Source organism: Schistocerca nitens, chromosome 11 (assembly GCF_023898315.1).
Source record: "Schistocerca nitens isolate TAMUIC-IGC-003100 chromosome 11, iqSchNite1.1, whole genome shotgun sequence".
NCBI lineage: Eukaryota > Metazoa > Arthropoda > Insecta > Orthoptera > Acrididae > Schistocerca > Schistocerca nitens.
The window spans coordinates 212,319,448-212,342,917 of record NC_064624.1 but is presented as its reverse complement, the minus strand read 5'-3'; the positions used below and the strand labels follow the sequence as shown (position 1 = coordinate 212,342,917).

Genomic DNA, 23,470 nt, shown 5'->3' with positions numbered 1-23,470 from the left:
CTAAGTTCACAAAATTTAGTAAAACCAATTTTATCTTCAGGGTATTTTTCTCTGAAAGCTAAGTATACCTGTTTCAGATTATGTAAAATTAGTCTTTTTGTCTTATACACTCTTTTGCCATTTTCTCAAGGGACAGACAGGCAGTCTTTTTTATTAGCAGAAATGCGACTTATATAATCTACACAGTGAAAATTCTGGACACGTTTTTCCACATCCTTACCTGTTCTGTTTCCCACTTCCCTTTCGACGAAATGTGATCTTCTTTTAGCACTACCCTCGATTTCTTTACCGTTTATTCGCTAGTGTTAAAAAACATTTGAATTTTTTTTTACTTTGTGAAGCTGGTACTAAGGGAAGTATTTGTAGTTTTTCTTTAACAAAACTTCTGCTGAATTTCTCTTTTAGTTTTTGCAGTAAAATATTACAGTTATTACACTGCAGTTTAATTTGCACATAGAAAAAAATACAGCAGTTGACATTTGCTATTTTGAGTGGATTGAAAATGACAAATGATTAGGAACTGTCACACATAGTATCTGCAAATGAAGGCACCTGGAATCCATACATACAATAGTTTAAATTTCACTACCAAAATGAAATACTTTTCAATAACAATGATAAAGTTTTGTTTTATTCTGATGAAGATCATTGGTTACTACTTGGTGATCGGTTTGAGGAAAAACAAGCTCATAGTTAACACAAAGAAAACCACTTACCTAAACTTCCACCTAAGATCAAATAAAATTATGGCCGATATGAAATTATACGGTTCCCAAATATCCCCAAATACAGAAACAAGATTTCTAGGCCTATGGATTTAGGATAATCTAAAATGGCAAACACACATTAGTAAAACTAATAGTAAGCTAAACCGAGTGTGCTGTGCCCTACGAATCCTCGCATACTGCACGAGCCCAGAAACTGTTCACGCAGCCTACTGTGCACAGTTCCCCAGTGTAATTCAGTATGGTATTATATTCTGGGGAGACTCTACACATAGGCCAAACATTCTCCTCCCCCGAAAGAGAGCTCTATAAGAATGACGAACGAGACAAAGCCGACTGATAACTGCAGACCTCTCTTCCAAAAGTTGCTCATCCTACCCGTTGGCAGCCTGTATATAGTAGAACTATGCAGATTTGTAAAAAGTAATATTACAAAATTTAATAAAAATGTAAATGTCCACGACTATGGTACTAGACAGAAAATGAAACTCCACGTTAAAGAAATGCGCATCTCTGCCTTTAAAAAGTCTCCCTTCAACAAAGGCATTAAAATATACAATAGCCTGCCATCAGAAATAAAAAAACAGTAAGTCCCTGACTGTATTTAATAAAAATTTAAAATCATCCCTACTTCATCATTGCTTCTACAGTGCAAGCGAATTTCTGGTCCACATGGGTGGAAAGAAACATGAAACAAATTGCAGCAAAGAATTTTGTGAAGAGTAAAACATTAATGGAAGTATGTGCAAAAATCTTGCATCTATATCATCTGCTACTAAGCAAATTAAGTGCAGAAAGAATATCCAACCTGGTACTGTTGTGTATATGTGTTAGAGGAATACAGCACTAAAATACAAATGTGTAACTGAGTATGTAATTTGTGTTTTCATAAATTTGTGTGTTCATAACTTCTCAGAAAATATGTTTGTGTAAACTTTTGGCATATTACTTCATGCCAGCAAATTATCATAAGGTCCATCATCAAATGTATGTATGTATGTGCATCACCATGTGCATGTCATGTACAGTATTGATTCAGATGACAATAAATAAACAGCTCAGTTTGTACATTCAGCACTGCCAGTTTCTTCAGACACATTTTTCACTGGAGCACGTAGCACTTCTGATGCTGTTTGCTGCAATTTTAAAGCTAAGTGCCGAGACTTGTAACGCGTGTATTCTGGATATTTGTCTTGTGCTCTCTTGGTAATCTTAAATTGTGAAATCTCATGTAATTCACAACTTTCATTAAGTTTCTGAAAAGCTGTAGATGGATCTGGTGTACATTCTTGATCTTCAACTTCACATTCATCCATCCCTGGAAGGTTATCCCCCATAGGAGATGGAATGTCCTTACGGGATGTTATGCACAGCTTGGTACCTGGGATAAGTCCGAGGGTTTTATATTTCCTTGCCACGGTTAAAGAAATGGGTTTCGAAGATTTCTTAGCAGTCTTTTTACCATGCTTCTTAAAAGGGTCACCGCAAAAGCTTTGTTTGTCTTCAAATGTTCCCAAATGGAGCCTTTTGTGAGAAGGAAAAACACTCTCCATATTTTAGGTGCATCCTAGCTTCAATAATTCAATATCAGCTTGATTCAGGCTTGACATATCTATTAAATCAAGCTCTTTACTACTATTACTACTACTACCACCACCACCACCACCACCACCACTTTTCTTCTCACACACAACTGCTGACACAAGACCTAAAGAACATTTGTGTTCCATTATGATTTTTAATCAACTGTGTATGTTGCAGAAAAGAACTGGATGATTTGAAACTTTTTCTTGTTCTATAATTAGTCAAGAATATACTATGAAGAATCTGTAAGGGGGAAAACGAGAAAGAGTTAATGACCACTTCATTAAGTGATCTCTGATATTCACATTATGGAACAACTTTGTATTACAGTCGGACCCTTCAATATGTAAAACCCCTCAATATGATATTCTAAAACCCCTCAACTTGATAGTGTGACATATTTTACGACAATCAGATGCTACTATAGGAGTGTAGTAAGATTCATAATACATAAAACCTCCTGTTGTGGAATTGAATTATGTTTATTATAAGTTTGTTTTATTTATTTTATTTGAATTAATGTATATAACTAATAAATTTTACATAAATAAAGAAAATATTTTTTGTTTAAATTCTGTGAAAATATGTAAAACACTTATAACCCTAAAAATGTATTTATCAATACTTAAAACCCTTTAAAATGAAATACCTTAAAAATTAACTTTCACCTGTCAATAACAAAAGCAATGACAAAAATAATTGTTGTTGTTGTTGTTGTTGTTGTTGTGGTCTTCAGTCTTGAGACTCGTTTGATGCAGCTCTCCATGCTACTCTATCCCGTGCAAGCTTCTTCATCTCCCAGTACCTACTGCAACCTAACATCCTTCTAAATCTGCTTAGTCTATTCATTTCTTGGTCTCCCTCTACGATTTTTACCCTCCACGCCGCCCTCCAATACTAAATTGGTGATCCCTTGATGCCTCAGAACATGTCCTACCAACCGATCCCTTCTTCTCGTCAAGTTGTGCCACAAACTTCTCTTCTCCCCAATCCTATTCAATACCTCCTCATTAGTTATATGATATACCCATCTAATCTTCAGCATTCTTCTGTAGCACCACATTTCGAAAGCTTCTATTCTCTTCTTGTCCAAACTATTTATCGTCCATGTTTCACTTCCATACATGGCTACGCTCCATACAAATACTTTCAGAAACGACTTCCTGACACTTAAATCTATACTCGAAGTTAACAAATTTCTCTTCTTCACAAACGCTTTCCTTGCCATTGCCAGTCTACATTTGATATCCTCTCTACTTCGACCATCATCAGTTATTTTGCTCCCCAAATAGCAAAACTCCTTTACTGCTTTAAGTGTCTCATTTCCTAATCTAATTCCCTCAGCATCACCGGACTTAATTCGACTACATTCCATTATCCTCATTTTGCTTTTGTTGATGTTCATCTTATACCTTCCTTTCATGACACTGTCCATTCCATTCAACTGCTCTTCCAAGTCCTTTGCTGTCTCTGACAGAATTACAATGTCATCAGCGAACCTCAAAGTTTTTATTCCTTCTCCATGGATTTTAATACTTACTCCGAATTTTTCTTTTGTTTCCTTCACTGCTTGCTCAATATACAGATTGAATAACATCAGGGAGAGGCTACAACCCTGTCTCACTCCCTTCCCAACCACTGCTTCCCTTTCATGCCCCTCGACTCTTTTATAACTGCCATCTGGTTTCTGTACAAATTGTAAATAGCCTTTCGCTCCCTGTATTTTACCCGTGCCACCTTTAGAATTTGAAAGAGAGTATTTCAGTCAACATTATCAAAAGCCTTCTCTAAATCTACGAATGCTAGAAACGTAAGTTTGCCTTTCCGTAATCTAGCTTCTAAGATAAGTCATAGGGTCAATATTGCCTCACGTGTTCCAATATTTCTACGGAATCCAAACTGATCTTCCCCGAGGTCAGCTTCTACCAGTTTTTCCATTCGTCTGCAGAGAGTACGCGTTAGTATTTTGCATCCGTGACTTACTAAACTGATAGTTCAGTAATTTTCACATCTGTGAGCACCTGCTTTCTTTGGCATTGGAATTATTATATTCTTCTTGAAGTCTGAGGGTTTTTCGCCTGTCTCATACATCTTGCTCACCAGATGGTAGAGTTTTGTCACGACTGGCTCTCCCAAGGCCATCAGTAGTTTTAATGGAATGTTGTTTACTCCCGGGGCCTTGTTTCGACTCAGGTCTTTCAGTGCTCTGTCAAACTCTACACGCAGTATTGTATCTCCCATTTCATCTTCATCTACCTCCTCTTCCATTTCCATAATATTGTCCTGAAGTACATCACCCTTGTATAGACCCTCTATATACTCCCTCCACCTTTCTGCTTTCCCTTCTTTGCTTAGAACTGGGTTTCCATCCGATCTCTTGATATTCATACAAGTGGTTCTCTTATCTCCAAATGTCTCCTTAATTTTCCTGTAGGCAGGCTAGTGAGATAAGCCTCTACATCCTTACATTTGTCCTCTAGCCATCTCTGCTTAGCCATTTTGCACTTCCTGTCGATCTCATTTTTGAGACGTTTGTATTCCTTTTTGCCTGCTTCATTTACTATATTTTTATATTTTCTCCTTTCATCAATTAAATTCAATATTTCTTCTGTTACCCAAGGATTTCTACTAGCCCTCGTCTTTTACCTACTTGATCCTCTGCTGCCTTCACTATTTCATCCCTCAAAGGTACCCATTCCTATCAATTGTTCCCTTATGCTCTCCCTGAAACTCTGTACAACCTCTGGTTTAGTCAGTTTATCCAGGTCCCTTCTCCTTAAATTCCCACCTTTTTGCAGTTTCTTCAGTTTTAATCTACAGTTCATAACCAATAGATTGTGGTCAGAGTCCACATCTGCCCCTGGGAATGTCTTTCAATTTAAAACCTGGTTCCTAAATCTCTGTCTCACCATTATGTAATCTATCTGAAACCTGTCAGTATCTCCAGGCTTCTTCCACGTATACAACCTTCTTTTATGATTCTTGAACCAAGTGTTAGCTATGATTAAGTTATGCTCTGTGCAAAATTCTATCAGGTGGCTTCCTCTTTCATTTCTTAGCCCCAATCCATATTCACCTACTACGTTTCCTTCTCTCCCTTTTCCTACTACCGAATTCCAGTCACCCATGACTATTAAATTTTCGTCTCCCTTCACTACCTGAATAATTCCTTTTATTTCATCATACATTTCTTCAATTTCTTTGTCATCTGCAGAGCTAGTTGGCATATAAACTTGTACTACTGTAGTAGGCGTGGGCTTCGTGTCTATCTTGGCCACAATAATGCGTTCACTATGCTGTTTGTAGTAGCTTACCCACACTCCAATTTTTTTTTTTATTCATTATTAAACCTACTCCTGCATTACCCCTAATTGATTTTGTATTTATAACCCTGTATTCACCTGACCAAAAGTCTTGTTCGTCCTGCCACCGAACTTCACTAATTGCCACTATATCTAACGTTAACCTATCCATTTCCCTTTTTAAATTTTCTAACCTACCTGCCCGATTAAGGGATCTGACATTCCACGCTCCGATCCGTAGAACGCCAGTTTTCTTTCTCCTGATAATGACGTCCTCTCGAGTAGTCCCCGCCCGGAGATCCGAATGGGGGACTATTTTAGCTCCAGAATATTTTACCCAAGAGGATGCCATCATCATTTAACCATACAGTAAAGCTGCATGCCCTGGATTAATGATTGGTTTGAATGTAATATATATTTCAAGTATATAAATTACATTTAATAAATATATATATATAAATCTTGATTTTTTAAAAAAATTTATAATTAAGTGGATGATATCATATAGTGAATAAATAATAATTTAAAGTGTAATAACTAATTATAAAAAACCTTCAAAATGGAGTTATAAATATAACAAAATTATAATTTAATTTATTTTTTAAATGAATTATCAGAAATCATAATATAATTTTGTATGAAACAAAATTATTTATTATTAATAAATAAAAATAATATTTATATTAATATGTCATTATTTCTAATGATAATTGATATAAAAAAAAACATGTGAAAAAACTTTAAGTAAAATTTGTGATCTTTTTTCACTCATTATAATATTTGATAAATAAAATTCACTAAAACAACTGATAACAAGCCACAGGTAAACAAAGCATATACTTCAACAACCGTTTGTGGGTTATAATGTGACCGGGTGGTCTAGCGTCACTTCGTAAAAGTTATACAACATCAGAGAACACTGTAATATGTCGAAAAAATGCAACCCATTGCACTTACGGAAGTTAAATTGAGTGTCCCCGGTTATACGTTACTGCGCAACTATGCACGGATCGGACGAGTTCTTTCTCTTTTTAATTTCAGTCATTCATTTTCACTATCTCATATCGAGGGCTTCTATTTCCGGAATGTTATCATATTGAGGGTTTCAACTGTACTTTCAAATAAATTACCAGACAGAATGGCTGCTTATGTAAGAAGCACAAAATCGAGACAAAAAAGTCCTTCAGATACATAAAGTGCACAGACACACAAAAACCTGACACACACAGCCTGTGTTGCATGTGAGTGTTGGTGCTAGACTGAATTTTTCATTGTTGTTTCATGTATTGTGGATTAGCTGTTTGAAGCAATTAATTGTTACAGCATTATTGAAAAAGTTTGAGATCTAACAGTAGAGGACAAACACCCTTGTGAGATGTTGAAACCTGATTCTGCTGTAGAAGGAGACCACATTTCAAAATAGTCTCCTAATTACAATTTTTGTCAAAAAATTCCAGAAAAAATATTTTAACTGTAACTCATTATGTACATTCTTACACCAAATTTTCAGAAAAAATCTGTGCCATAAGGGCAGTGGCCACTGGGTGATTTCACATGAAAACACCCCAAGGCAATTGCCACAAATCCAGCAGCAGAACTCTTTTTTTGTGTACTCTGTTATTCTCCCTGTGTACGTGTAAGGTTCTCAGCATTGTATTGCTGCACCTTAAATTTCTCTACATATTTATGAAGATATTCCTTCTCTCCTTGCAGTAGCAAGTGAAATCTATTAATTACACTAAATCTCAAAGTTGCTAACATTTTTTTTTTCTTTTTCATTTCTTCCCGGAAGCCCTTCTCATCCCCCCATTCTCGACTGTCGTAATTCAGCAGTTTTGTGTTCTACCTGTGTGGTACAAAAACTGCTCCTCCTGCCTGACCTCCGAGTTCTGTGGAAGAGTCTTACTGTACAGCCCAGTGTCTACCTGACTGTAACCACTGAAACAAAACCACACTAAAGCACTCGCAACTTAACACACCCGTTATTAATGTCCGTACTTGTCACATACGTCTAACCTTCCTCGGGAAAATTGAAACAGTAGATTAAATTTAAATAAAAACAGTAGGTAGTGAAATACAAAACTGTATGATTTACAGATATTTCCCACATATGAAATTAAACCTAGAAATACATCTGTTAGCACAAGAAGAAATAATACACTTGTTACACGATTTTACTATAATTATCCCAACACTAACAACTTCACTAATGTAAATATACTTAAATTGTGTTTATTCAGTGACCCGTACTTTAAAGTTGTTTGAAATCTAGTATTTATTTCATTATTTATGAAATTCACAACATTATGTTAACATAAGCTGCTATTAATCTGAGCCTCAGTTAAACCGTGTTTGTATTCATTCACTACATAATCTGCGGATATCGTATTCCACTGAGCGTCATTTTTCTGTTGTATTGGGGTGCTCTTCTACGTGATTATTGGGTTTAACGTTATGTGGTATATGAGGAACGGCTTCTTTGTTTTTGAAAGTCTGTTCGTCTTAAAGTTCATAGTTTTTTGATTGTACTGTGGAGGAGAGGGTAGGCGTATTTCAAAAACCACAATACGAGAAGTACAGATATTTTCCATTTTTTCAGTACAACTGAAATATGTGGCAACCGTTTATAAATGGTTATTGGAAATTACTGTAACATAACATCGTATTAATTTTTTATGTTTCAGGTCTGTGAACTTGACTTTTAACCGAAAGTGTAAGGAAGATAGAATGCCAGTGGTAATAGCTGATCAGGAAACGATGCAGCTTCCTCATCGAGATCTAGATTTGAAACAGGTATGCCATTTTTCAGTTCTCGATTGTGATTCTAGCAGTGAGTAGAATAACCTGCAGATTGTTGCGGAATTGGTCGATTCTGTCGTATTTCAATTTCCGTCTCAATGCTTTGCCGATCCCTGAAATGTACTAGAGTATTCCGAGAGAATTGAAATTTTTAAAAGCACCCTAAAAACTGTAATATCGAGTACCGACGCTCGTGCGTGCCTCGCGTGTGACGGGAACTCGACACTGCCCGTGTGACCGAACTCGGTGAGTAGCGTGCAGTACGACATTTTGTTCGAAATGGACTAACAGCCGCCGGCCGGAGTGGCCGAGCGGTTCTAGGCGCTACAGTCTGGAACCGCGCGACCGCTACGGTCGCAGGTTCGAATCCTGCCCCGGGCACGGATGTGTGTGATGTTCTTAGGTTAGTTAGGATTAAGTAGTTGTAAGTTCTAGGGGACTGATGACCTCAGAAGTTAAGTCCCGTAGTGCTCAGAGCCAGCCAAACTAACAGCCTGCCTAGAATAAAATTTTACAGTACACAGCATCGTTAGGCCGCAGAAATGGTATCTTTAGCAGTTTCAGTTTCTTAGCAAATTGTCACCATTCGATCTGTTTGAGAAGAAAGCAGAGGGTAGGGGTCAGTAAAATACTGGGAAACCAAATTACAAAAACAAACTTCCGCACGCACAACTACCCACGCTCGAATACATTACACAGTAATATGTCAAATTGAAACCGAACAGTCGGGAGGGGTGCCGAGATTTTACACGCGTCAGCTTGCCGATTGTCGGAAATGGAGGCGAGTGTCGACTACGTAATAGTGAAACAAAATGTCGTGTGGCGAGGGCCTCCTGTCGGGTAGACGGGTTACCCGGAGCGGGTCTTTCGAGTCGACGCCCCTCCCGCAAAACGCGCGTCGACGAGGACGGTAGAGTAATAGAGACGGCACGACACCCGGTCCCCGAGTGGAGAAAATGTCCGACCCGGCACGGAATCGAATCCCGGCACTCCGTACGGCAGTCTGCCGTACCGACTACTCGGCTTTGGATTACAAAGTAGCTAACTTTCGTATCGCAAATATAAGGTTAAATCCTCACAGCGTAAAGTCGATTGTGAGATATAGCCTTCTCGGAGGTAAAAACTAGCGGAACTACTATCGGAGGTGAGCCAGACGTACACTAGAAGTGCATCAGACGGCACCTGTCTACACGCGAAATCTGCGGATTGCGAACTGGTCACCGGCCTACACTTAGGCGTCCGGTACGAAATTGAGTTACTGTCGAATGTGTCGAAGTTAACTGTTTTTCAAATTTCAACTTAATTATTTCTGAAATTAGTAAAAACAAAAGACAGATCGATACTCGCCGTAAAGGTGGCACGTCGACTTGCGGATAGGTGCTACAAAAAGACACTCGCGTCAGCTTTCGACCGGAGCCTCCTTCGGAAAAGGAAACGCGGACACGTCCGTTCCCACGAGCGAGTACACCCCACACACACACACGTGGTCGCCACCTGTGGCAGCTCGGACTGCAGTGCGACTGTCGTGTAGGACAGAAGCGGCAGCCCGGAGGGGGCGGGACTGGCGTGCCTGTCAGTGGTGCGGAGCTCTGCCCACTCTGCTCTCCTCCCCTCCACCCACACCATCTACCCGTACCCTGCTATCCCTCCCCTGCCCACTGCCGACTGCTGCTTCCGTTCTGTGCGACAGCCGCATTCCGGTCTGAGCTGCCACAGGCAGCAGTCGTGTGCGCGGGAGGTGTACTTGCTCGTGGGAACGAATGTGTCTGTGTTTCCTTTTCTGAAGAACACTGTGGCCGAAAGCTGATACGTAAGTGGCTTTTCGTCGTGCCCGTCTGTAACTCGCCACGTCATTATTATGGTGAGTAGCAGTCTATTCTTTTCCTTATATTCTTGACATTCCAAACTAGTTTCTGTTCTTTGAAATCGATAAAGTTAATGTAGTGTTTTTTCTTCCACAGTGTGAGTATTAAACTGTAGTAATAAAATTTATAATCTTTATAATCTTTCACTTTAACAGATCAGGATATTAAGGAAAATAAAAATACGTCGACAAACTTAACCCGACCTCACGATTAAGTTGACCGATTCTCTGTTATGTGACAGTTGTAGATTGTTTATCACTCTAGGATGACTTTAATTGTTCTGGATCTGCTATAGTAATTAAATTTTAATATTAATTTCACAGTAACTTACAAAGAAAGTTTTAAGAACAAACAGTATGATCAGAAATTTACATTCGCAAATTCCAAAGAAAAACCACCACTAAAAACTGTCTGACAACCTCGTGTTTTACCGTGATGACTACGAATCCTGTTTTTGGCCTTCCTCTCGGAATTTTATTTTCTCAGCTAACCTCATTAATGCTTATCTTTCCATTTAAAAATTTCCGTGACAGTCATTTCTTAAATATCCAGGCTATATTTCTTCAATTCATCCAGTTTACATTTATTGTTGTTGTTGTTATGGTCTTCAGTCCTGAGACTGGTTTGATGCAGCTCTCCATGCTAATCTATCCTGTGCAAGCTCCTTCATCTCCCAGTACCTACTGCAACCTACATCCTTCTAAATCTGCTTAGTGTATTCATCTCTCGGTCTCCCCCTACGAGTTTTACCCTCCACGCTGCCCTCCAATGCTAAATTTGTGATCCCTTCATGCCTCAGAACATGTCCTACCAACCGATCCCTTCTTCTAGTCAAGTTGAGCCACAAACTCCTCTTCTCCCCAATCCCATTCAGTACCTCCACATTAGTTATATGATATACCCATCTAATCTTCAGCATTCTTCTGTAGCACCACATTTCGAAAGCTTCTATTCTCTTCTCGTCCAAACTATTTATCGTCCACGTTTCACTTCCATACGTGGCTACACTCCGTACAAATACTTTCAGAAACGACTTCCTGACACTTAAATCTATACTCGATGTTAACAAATTTCTCTTCTTCAGAAAAGCTTTCCTTGTCATTCCCAGTCTACATTTTATATCCTCTCTACTTTGACCATCATCAGTTATTTTGCTCCCCAAATAGCAAAACTCCTTTACTACTTTAAGTGTTTCGTTTCCTAATCTAATTCCCTCAGCATCACCCGATTTAATTTCACTACATTCCATTATCCTCGTTTTGCTTTTGTTGATGTTCATCTTATATCCTCCTTTTATGACACTGTCCATTCCATTCAACTGCTCTTCCAAGTCCTTTGCTGTCTCTTACAGAATTACAATGTAATTGGCGAACCTCAAAGTTTTTATTTCTTTTCCGTGGATTTTAATACCTACTCCGAACTTTTCTTTTGTTTCCTTCACTGCTTGCTCAATATACAGATTGAATAACATCGGGGAGAGGCTACAACCCTGTCTCACTCCCTTCTCAACCACTGCTTCCGTTTCATACCCCTCGACTCTAATAACTGCCATCTCCTATCTGTACAAATTGTAAATAGCCTTTCGCTCCCTGTATTTTACCCCTGCCACCTTTAGAATTTGAAAGAGAGTATTTCAGTCAACATTATCAAAAGCTTCCTCTATAGTCTACAAATGCTAGAAACGTAGGTTTGCCTTTCCTTAATCTAGCTTCTAAGATAAGTCGTAGGGTCAGTATTGCCTCACGTGTTCCGATATTTCTATGGAATCCAAACTGATCTTCCCCGAGGTCGGCTTCTATCAGTTTTTCCATTCGTCTGTAAAGAATTCGCGTTAGTATTTTGCAGCTGTGGCTTATTAAACTGATAGTTCGGTAATTTTCACATCTGTCAACACCTGCTTTCTGTGGGATTGGAATTATTATATTCGTCTTGAAGTCTGAGGGTATTTCATCTGTCTCATACATCTTGCTCACCAGATGGTCGAGTTTTGTCATGACAGGCTCTCCCAAGGCCGTCAGTAGTTCTAAAGGAATGTTGTCTACTCCCGGGGCCTTGTTTCGACTCAGGTCTTTCAGTGCTCTGTCAAACTCTTAACGCAGTATCGTATCTCCCATTTCATCTTCATCTACCTCCTCTTCCATTTCCATAATATTGTCCTCAAGTACATCACCCTTGTATAGACCCTCTATATACTCCCTCCACCTTTCTGCTTTCCCTTCTTTGCTTAGAACTGCGTTTACATCTGAGCTCTTGATATTCATACAAGTGGTTCTCTTCTCTCCAAAGGTCTCTTTAATTTTCTTGTAGGCAGTATGTATCTTACCCCTAGTGAGATAAGCCTCTACATCCTTACATTTGTCCTCTAGCCATCCCTGCTTAGCCATTTTGCACTTCCTGTCGATCTCATTTTTGAGACGTTTGTAATCCTTTTTGCCTGCTTTATTTACTGCTTTTTTATATTTTCTCCTTTCATCAATTAAACTCAATAGTTCTTCTGTTACCCAAGGATTTCTACCAGCCCTCTTCTTTTTTTACCTACATCTCCTTAAATTTCCAGCTTTTCGCAGTGTCTTCAGTTTTAATTTGCAGTTCATAACCAAAAGATAGTGGTCAGAGTCCACATGTGCCCCTGGAAATGTCTTGCAATTTAAAACCTGGTTCCTAAATCTCTGTCTTATCATTATATAATCTATCTGAAACCTTCCAGTATCTCCAGGCCTCTTCCACATATACAACCTTCTTTCATGATTCTGGAACCAAGTGTTAGCTACGATTAAATTATGCTCTGGGCAAAATTCTTCTTGGCGACTTCCTCTTTCATTTCTTACCCCCCATTCAGTATTCACCTACTATGTTTCCTTCTCTTCCTTTCCCTACTATAAAATTCCAGTCACCCATGAGTACTAAATTTTCATCTCCCTTCCCTATCCAAATAATTTCTTTTATCTCATCATACATTTCATCAATCTCTTCATCATCCTCAGAGCTAGTTGGCATATAAACTTGTGCTAGTGTGTAGGCGTGGGCTTCGTGTCTATCTTGGCCACAATAATGCGTTCACTATGCTGTTTGTAGTAGCTTACCCGCACTCCCATTTTTTATTCATTATTAAACCTACTCCAGCATTACCCCTATTAGATTTTGTATTTATAACCCAGTATTCACCTGACCAGAAGTCTTGTTCCTGCTGCCACCGAGCTTCACTAATTCCCACTATATCTAACTTTAACGTTTCCATTTCCCTTCTTAAATTGTCTAACCTTCCTGCCCGATTAAGTGATCTGACATTCCACGCTCTGATCTGTAGAACGCCAGTTTTCTTTCTCCTGATAATGTCATTGTCCTATGTTATGCCTGTGTGAAATTGTGGCTTTATTTACGGTTTGGTACCACAGTTTTTAAAAGGAAACATGTTACACTAGATCTAGAGCAGAAACTTGAAATTTTAGTCGAGTCGAACCGAGGTTCTTCACAGCGAGATGGTACTGCCGAGTACGGTGTCGGATGGGCGACTATCTACGGCAGAGGAAAGAAAGACATTGTTTGACAGTACGAAACCCAAACTGAGAGTGAGTCAGGAGAATGGGAGATTACACGGAAGAATGAGAAGTATCCTTTACAGATGCTCCGTACGACTCTGCATTAGAGCAGTTCCAATCAGTGGCCCGATAATAAAGGTAAAAGCAGCTACGTTTAACGAACGACTTGGCGGCAGTAACTTGTCTGCAGAAAGTGAAAGTCGGTTATTGAATTGGAAGAAAATGACACGGCGTATGTCAGCTTATAGTCATCGGCTGAGAAAAAAGGTGCAGAAGAGTTTGTAAAGAAGATACAGATGATAATGGTGGAAGAATATTTAACTGCATTTGTACAATGCAGATGTAATGTGCCTCTTTTACTAACCGCTACCGTCAAAAACATTTGCTGCCGAGACCAAAGGAAGTTCATAAGTACAAAGAATGGAAACAGTGCATAACATTAATGGCGTGTCGTAACGCAAATGGGAGTAATAAACTATTACTCGTGGTGACTGGGGAATTCCTACATCCACGTCACTATCGACAGTGACGGAAGTATCGGTGTAATATTGCCCTCTGAAGAAAGTGTGGGTAGACAGAGTTATATTGTCTCGGTGGTTTGACGAAACATTTTAACTGAATATAGCTGAGCAAGGAAAAGCTTCCTTATAACTGGCAGTGCTGTTAATCGTCAAAAGTACGACAGTATACGAGTACTGTTTCTTTCATCGAGTGGAGCAACCCCGATTTGGCCCGTCACTCGGGGAAATTTTAGGATCTATTAAATTTGGTTGTATACGTGCATTTCTCATCTCCTTGCCGAGTGGATGTGAAAACGATTCTACTGAGGTGATGTCAGAGATGTGGAAAGCAGTTAACTCACTCGATGTCGTTTTCCAAACACGAGAAGAATGCTACCGTAACAAAGGACTAGAGAAAACTGTGGTAATTTGTCGGTGCCGAGTGGAGGGTGTGCCGATTTGAATTTGCCAGCTGTTGACGTTTGGTACGTCGAAATGTCCCGAGATCGTCGAGGATGTGGGCAAATTGATGGAGGAGATGCTGCCAAATGAATAAATGAGGAAAACTGAGATAGACCAAATTTTAACGGACGGAGATATAATAAAAGTGTGGAGTAAAGCAATGATGAAAGCGACAGAGAGGAGAGCACAGGAGGAGATAGCACAAAGCGTCTCACACTGACGGTGCCGAAGATGTAGACTTCTTCCCCGAGAACGTATTGCAGCAACCAGACACCTGCAATACTGGCGTAGTGCCGGTATAGCTGTTGCACGATAAAGAATGCCACTGTCTAAAAATTTGGTATGTGTTTCATATTGACTGACATTACTTTATTTGTATGCGCACATATGAGAACTTAAGTTTTCTGCTAAAATGAAAGTATCTTTGCATTTTAAAAAGTATAGTTCCTATGTGTTTAAGTAAATTTCAGACACACTCAATAATCCAGCATATCTGTTAATCTGGCACCCGTACGTGCAAGGAATGGACCAAACAGTGAAAGTCTAGTGTATAAAAATATTGTCATGACCGTTGTGTAGTTAAGTAATATAAAATGTTTTTTGACCTTCTTAGTCAACTTCACCCCAGTGGTCAACTACACCACATTTCGTGGTACCGTTGTGCAGTCTCGAACTTCTCAGAAAGTAGCTCAGTGTACCGGTTCTCTCGTATCGGGAGAATATCGTAGACTTGCCACCGCTGGTGATTACTTTTAAAGTAGCGGATGACACGTGTAGGCGGGCGCCGTCTGGCCCGTCCCTAGTGTGTGGGTGCTCACCTGCACCAGTAATTTTGCACTAGTTTCCATTTCGTGAAGGGTACATCTCACAATTAGTTTTATATAGGGGATATTGTACTCTTATATTTGCAACTTGAAAGTTACCTACCTTTTGCCATTACAAAGCTAACTGTAGCTGCCAGTTCTGAGAATCATTACATACATCTGTGACGGTCAGTCGTACTTTGACGAGTCACTTTCTAACGTATTAGAGTGTGTGTAGTTGGTAGCAGAACTTGGTTTGTGTTTTTTACTTGGTCTCCTAATATTTTACTGCTTACTCTTTTCAGGTCATCTCGTGATTTCTTGTGTAGAAACTGAAACTGGCAGTGGTACCACTTGTGTGTCCTTAAGCTGAAACATATCATTAAAAAAATTTTCATAATGTTTCTCATTCACCATACATGTTTCAGTACCTGTGTGGCAGATCTCACATTATTGACGAGTCTAGTTCAGATCGTAAATTTACAGGGCACCATTCGTGGGGACATTTGTGTCAGTATATTATCCTCGGGTGTTCCGTACATTTTATGAACACTTTTTTAAAACTTTTACCTGCTTCACTGTTGCCTGACTTCTGTTATATGCTCTATTGAAAGAATGAAAACAAACTTTTGAGCAGATATTATAAGAGTATGCTAAATGTACGTGTACACTTGAAACTGGCTCGAATGTACGAACTGTCCGAGAGAGTGGTACGTAATGCTGTGTTTCGAATAAAATGACAGCCTCAGTGGTAAAGGATAGTTTCTTTCAATTTATTTGTTACGAGTGTTGGGCACAAGTATGAAAAATGACATTTATCAAAGTCAGATTTCTTTAGGAAACTGATAAAAATGACGCCTGTAACATTCCACAAGATTTTTAATGATTGCTCTGCTGATAATGCTATTATACAATCAGGAAGTGAAAACAAAAGTCAATGTAACAAGTATTTTAATACTTCAGTCCATTCCAACCGAGCGGCCGAAACTTCGCACGGCAACTCCTCGCCACAGAAGTCTCAATTTATTTTCGGCTGGGACGATAGTGAGATGTCTGTACACTATCGGCTCTGTACGCATTACGAGCTGCAGGTCGAGGGAATTACTCGCACTCTTTCTGACCGTTTGCGACTGTCACGACCAGTTTGACACGGGGCCAGAACGACTCGGTGCTCGGCCCCAAACGATCGGTGTCGGAAGAACTGCCATTTGATCGCCTCTTTTGTTGTGTGCACCCGTGTCCGTTAGTCAAAAACCTTCGAGTTTTGTTTACGTCAGTCCTTCCGCGTACGCCCCCTCGCCCGAGCTCGCGGTCTTCTCTTGGTCACGAAGCACCGGATCGCTGTCTGACCCCTCTTTGTCCGTACGGCTGCTTCGCTTTTCTCCGAAGGTTTCTTTAATTTTGCTCTGTCCGGTACCTGTCTTCTACAGCTTTGCTTTTTTTTTCTTCTAACTGTTCCTGACACATTTTGCGCTTTCTGTCGACCTACTTTTTTTATAGATCTGTACACCTATTTGGCTACTGCACATTTATATTTTCTTCTCTCATCCGTCGAATTTAATATCTCGTCAGTTATCTGAGGATTTCTGTCGAGTTCCACCTGTTTGGACATTTCCTCCCTACTTTGTTCTCTATCACGTCTCAAAGTGCCCCATATATCTCGTTTCGTATTTCTTTAACCTATTTCGGTCAGTCGTCACCCGACATTCCCTCCGAAGCTTTCGACAGTCTCCAGTCGTACGAACCTATCCGGGTCCCGTCTCCTTATTTTCCTATCTTTTAGCAATTCCTTCAGTTTTAGCTTGCAGTTTTTTACAAATGGATTAGTCAAATTTCATGTCTGTGCTTTGCATTTTAAAATGCAGTTTTAATATCTGTCTTAGCACCGTATAACCAACCTGAGAATGTCTCGGGTCTCCCGGTCTCTCCCTCGCATAAAAGTTGCCGTCCCTCCGATTTCTCGATCGCGGTCCGTATCCTCCAACTGCCACATTGTCGCCCGATTCTGGCAGTTCTGGTGGCGCCTAGTGCTGCGGTCCAGTACGAGCTGCTCCCTGCCCGAGTCGTGTCGGGTGTACCCGGCCCTCAGTTCGGGGATGCGTATAAACTGGGGACGCCGCAGCGTGCGGACACTCGTCTCGCAGTCTGACACGGTAGATTGATTATCTTGTAGTAGAAATAAGGGGAGGGCAGTGAATTCTCTCGCAATACTCCTCGTAACACGAGCGACACGGGACTGGAGCTGTGCAAGTGAACAGTTGTGTACGCACCTACTATTTTTCTTCTCGTCCTTTTCCAACTATAGTGTTTGAGTCCCACATCATAATTAAATCATCATAGTTGTTGTTGTTGTTGTTGTTGTTGTTTGATGCAGCTCGCCACGCTCCAAACTGCCTCATCACTGCGTAGGTCGTGCACGCAGCGTCCACTCGGACGTGCTTACTGCAGTCGATCTGTGACAGAGCCAGCCTGCATTGTCTCGGAGATAAAAGTCTTGCAGAATAACTGCGAGTTCTAGGAAGCGTGCAAATGATATTCACTACACAGATCTCTAAATGACGTGGGGTGTAATGGTACTTTGACTACCGCGCCTCCGCCAATACAAAGATATAATTTACGATCGCACCTGTGGAAGAGCGCTGCGCCAGCGACCGATTTTTATAAAAAAATTTTTTTTTGCTTAGGTTTTGTTTTTAACAGCTAATGGATTACTCTCTCTCTCTCTCTTGTCTTGATACGAAAGATGTGTATTTTTCTGCGCTGTGTTGAATGTGCTTTTGGGTGGAAATTAAAATTATATTACAAAACGAGGTTGTTTCAATAGTGATTCGAGGTGGTTATCGCCAAATTTGTGAATTGATCATGACAGTGACAACTTGAAGAAGTTTTCAACCGACGGAGAAAAGTGAAAGACGGGTCGTCCTACAAGGGAATTAGGAGGACAGCCATGAAGACTATATTGTAATTAGTACTGCGTTTCTAACAAGATTATAAGGTAAATTTCCACTAGTTTCTGATGCTATTTCCGTACAGTCGCTTTTTGTAGTGTTGCCGACCCGGTCTGCCATTCACGGTCAAATTACAGCACTATCTCAATCAGTGATACGAAGTCCGCCTTATCCGTAACTGAAACCACCAAAATTCAAAACCCAATCAGATTTTCTATTTTATATTTTCACGGCAGAACCCCGAGTAAAGGAAACACTACAGGGGGACCGATGACCTCACAGTTTGGTCCCTTCTCCCCTCTGTTAAACCGACCGACCTAAATGACGTGGCACTTTTCCACATTTAATACCACCGTAAAAACTACAATGATCGTGTTCAGTTTCACGTCAGACATTTTTATGCAAGTACGTACGTCCACCTCTCCATTTCACTATATACAGACGTGGCATTAACAACGTAATCACTGTGAAGTTAAGACTCCTTTGTAGACTCTGTATTTGCAGAACACGGTGGCCGCAAAGTACGTAAACGGTCCACATACTCGAGTTTTTGAGACAGTCACCGAGACAATTAAAAGTATAGTGCATAACGTGGTACGTTCGTAAATTTGAAAGAATCAGTACAGTCACTATGCGAGAAAAGTACACTGTATAAACTGCACTTACGAGCCGGTTAGATGTATACGGTCGAAAGATTTTCCTAGAAACGTTGAAGTGAACTCCACGGACACGGAATATTTGTACAGGTGTCGACAAGGTAACGGTGAGCTGCATCTTTTGCATACAGAACCGACACGTAGAGATGTGCCGTAAACTCGAGAATTGACTCTGGTGTGACGTGGACTAGCTGCAGCAACTCGGGATCCTGCACACGTGTCGTACGAGTGCTAGCTGGTCGTTTAATGAAAATTTTGGGTGACGTCCAGCTGTATAAAGACTGGCGTACAAACGTATTGTGATCTCAGAAACTGCGGAGTCATTTGAAAAATGGCTAGGTCAGATTTTTCCCCTGAGGATGGACTAAGGGTATTAACAATAACTTGGCTTATGAAATATGTGGCGGTTTAGAAAACCATTTTATGTGTCTGCATTTGGAATACCACCCTTACTGTTACGAGGGCCGTATTCAAAACTGTGGAAAATTGTGCAAAAATCTCTATCGATGGCTTAATTGATTAGTGAAATATGCCTTCTTTTGCTTAAAACCCAGGTCAGCAAAAATATAATGGCAAAGGTCGGAATATAATATGCACAGAAGCAAAATTTGCGAGGGAAAATTTCGTCGGGTAATTAGGGTAAATGAAATTTTAATATGTTACAGAAAACTTAGACATACGTGACTGGTGTCATTACATCCATAAATGCATATTAGCTCAGTCGTGCTGTAGTAAAAGTTGAGTTATTTGTATCTCTCAATTACTGAGGTTTCCAGGAAAAATAGACACCTAATTGTGACTGGCACTTTGTAAAGAATGCCTCAAATAATGAATTGAAATGGGGAATGGCTTAGTTAAGATTTTGAAAATATAATGTAATTATATGAATATAATAGAGGGAAACATTCCATGTGGGGAAAATATATCTAAAAACAAAGATGATGTGACTTACCAAATGAAAGCGCCGGCATGTCGATAGACACACAAACATACACACAAGATTCAAGCTTTCGCAACCAACGGTTGCTTCATCAGGAAAGAGGGAAGGAGAGGGAAAGACGAAAGGATGTGGGTTTTAAGGGAGAGGGCAAGGAGTCATTCCAATCCCGGGAGCGGAATGACTTACCTTAGGGGGATAAAAGGACAGGTATACACGCGCGCGCGCGCGCGCACACACACACACACACACACACACACACACACACACACACACACACACACACACACAAGCAGACATTTGTAAAGGCAAAGAGTTTGGGCAGAGATGTCAGTCGAGGCGGAAGTAAAGAGGCAAAGATGTTGTCGAAAGACAGGTGAGGTATGAGTGGCGGCAACTTGAAATTAGCGGAGTTTGAGGCCTGGCGGGTAACGAGAAGAGAGGATATACTGAAGGGCAAGTTCCCATCTCCGGAGTTCTGACAGGTTGGTGTCAGTGGGAAGTATCCAGATAACCCGGACGGTGTAACACTGTGCCGAGATGTGCTGGCCGTGCACCGAGGCACGTTTAGCCACAGGGTGATCCTCATTACTGACAAACACTGTCTGCCTGTGTCCGTTCGTGCGAATGGACAGTTTGTTGCCGGTCATTCCCACAGAGAAAGCTTCACAGTGTAGGCAGGTCAGTTGGTAAATCACGTGGGTGCTTTCATACGTGGCTCTGCCTTTGATCGTGTACACTTTCCGGGTTACAGGACTGGAGTAGGTGGTGGTGGGAGGGTGCACGGGATAGGTTTTACACCGGGGCCGGTTACAAGGGTTCTGGCTCCTACCCTTGTAACCGCCCACGGTGTAAAACCTGTCCCACGCACCCTCTCACCACCGGGTGTTGTCGGGATAAACAAAACTGGCATTCTACGGGTCAGAATGTGGTATGTTAGATGCCTCGGTCAGGTACTTAGGTTAAAGAATACGAAAAGGGATGCGGCTATGTCGAATGTAGATACAGTGGGAATCGGTGAAGTGCCGGCGTGGGAAGGGCGTGATTTGTGGTCGGGTGAGTACGGGGTTATCGACGAGAAATCGGATAGCGCTAATCTAGGAGTAGCCCCGGTAACGAATAAGAGAACAGGAATGCGGATAAGCTGCTACGAACACTGCAGTGAACGGGTTACGGTAAGTGGTACGGGTACGAGACCACCAGAGCGGTACGAGATCGTACTTCGACTCGCTCCGTACGCGACACACGGGTCGAAAGAACTTTAACTTTCCCCTCGAGTAGACACCCGAAGCGAAGTCCGGAATGCGGACGCGGTGCCGTCTGACGTCGCCTGTGTCACCTCGCCGGTAGTGGCTCGACCTCCTCTGCCGCTCCCGACTCCCGAAACGCGAGCCTAGGAACGGTCCGGCAGTTACACCTGTACGCGTGTAACACACTCGTTCTCCGGAACTGGCAGTACGCCGACTCCTACCCGTGCCTCTACGTTTGCCGGCCGCCTCTGCTGACGAGTTTGACTGTAGTGCCAGATGAGACAGCTGGTAAGGAAATTACTATGTTACTGTCTCCTCACTTTCTCCCAGATTGCAACTAAATTACAAAACTGCGATATGCGAATGTAATATATTTTTGTTTTGTGGTTTCCAGATGTAGAAACATACGGAAAAGGCAAATTGAATTCTCGAGTACGTATATCACAGAGCCGCCGCCACCCCTCCAGCCCTGCCTCCCGTCCTACACACTCGACACTCGTATCCGTACAGTTACGTTGCACCGGCGTAGTAGTGTGTGTGTGAGGGGAGGGGGGGGGGGGGAGTGGGCGCGCACGCACGCAATTGCGCGTGTGTACCTGTAAATATGTCTGTCTGCAGTAATTAGTAATATTTTCGCCATGCTGGTCGGAAGCTGCTGTTCTCGCATCTATTTACAATTCTTAAACAGAAGTGTAACAGGTAATACGTGTGGTAGAAAATGCACGTGCTAAGCTAAAACCGTGTTTAATGCGTGTCATTCACAATTGAACTGCACAGTTATTTAGTAGTACTGGACATAGCATATGTTTAATTATTTCCTGTGACAGTCAGATGCCCATTTATGTTTATTTCAGGATAGCAGTTAGACCCAGTCGAGTGTAAGGCTGCTATTATACACCAGAGACTGGCCCTACTGGTCCGACTGGCGTGTGTGGGCAGAACTGACAGAGCTGCAAATGAGCCCAGACCTTCACCTAAGGATAAAAGTTTGTGGTGAATGCCATTTCAGTAACAATACACATCAATATAAATTTAATTTCCATTTTATTACCAGAGGGAAGTAAACTAATTAACAAAACTTACAACTGCACCTGTAGAGTTACAATCCACTCCTAATACAGGTGACACACGTCCCAGACAATCAGCTCTGCTCACTCGAGTGTCGAAGAGGTCGGCTGTACGTTTACTGAAGAACTGACCCTCAGACTGTAATAACTCAGGTGCCAGGTTAGTGAACTAATTTATATATAAAGAAACTGCGTATGTAAATCCCGTGGTATTAAAAACATTGTCAAAACAGGTCAATTATCTTTTAAATCTGATAAATGTTTATGCGACGATTGCCACGTATGTGAATTGTGGCGTTACGCGGTTGAGGATTGGAATAGAAATGGAGGTAAATAATAATTTACACAGTGCACAGTAGCAACACGAGTCGGGTCTCGATATTAACTGCAGCAAAACTGCCGACGTACCGAGAGGGCCGTCAAAGTACGAGCCTCCGTTCGCCAAAATTATTCGGAGTCAGACACTCGCCACCCGAAAGGAGCCGAAGTACGTAACTGGTGCACCCGCTCCGCCATCGGGACGACCTCGTCGGCCGCCGAACCTACTCGTGACGGTCTGAAGTCTCCGGGCAAAAGACTGCCGTTCGTTCTCAAATACTTTCTACGATGTCGCACATTGCAGAATCCGTATTACGTATTGAAACGGTGAGCACTGTTTCAATGTAACACTATTTACGTGTGTACAAACGATGTTAGAATAATCTACAATGCTTACATTCATTTTGTGACCCACTGTTAAAAAATTGACAGTTTATTGGGAAACTGAGAAACGTGCTGATGTTCAGTTTTACAATACGAAATACGAGGGCGGTTCAGAAAGTAACCTCCGATTGGTCACAGTGCGGGTTGTGGGGGGAGTAGCGACGCCATCTGTGCGTTCACGCACTCGACAGGTCAGTCGGCATCAAGCCGTGGTCGAGTGAACGTCGTACCTGCGCTAGTTTAGTTTTTGTGGCAGTTTGAAATGTGTGCTGCAATAGAAAACCCCGCCAAATGTGAAGTGCGTGCTGTCGTAAGGTTTTTTACAGCCAAA

General features: G+C 41.2%; 1 protein-coding gene across 4 annotated transcripts in view; it reads left to right on the top strand.

Annotated features, from left to right (window-relative positions):
- The window catches only part of LOC126212995 (uncharacterized), a 65,145-nt gene that overhangs the window by 11,288 nt on the left and 30,387 nt on the right, over positions 1-23,470 (top strand). The window contains exons 2-4 of one of the 4 annotated variants that reach the window (XM_049940540.1): positions 8,296-8,404; positions 22,225-22,356; positions 22,492-22,597. The gene's annotated coding sequence lies outside the window, so the exon portion shown is untranslated. Of the gene's footprint in view, positions 1-8,295; positions 8,405-22,224; positions 22,364-22,491; positions 22,598-23,470 lie in introns of all 4 variants that reach the window. The other 3 variants (XM_049940538.1, XM_049940539.1, XM_049940537.1) reach the window with 3 other exon arrangements.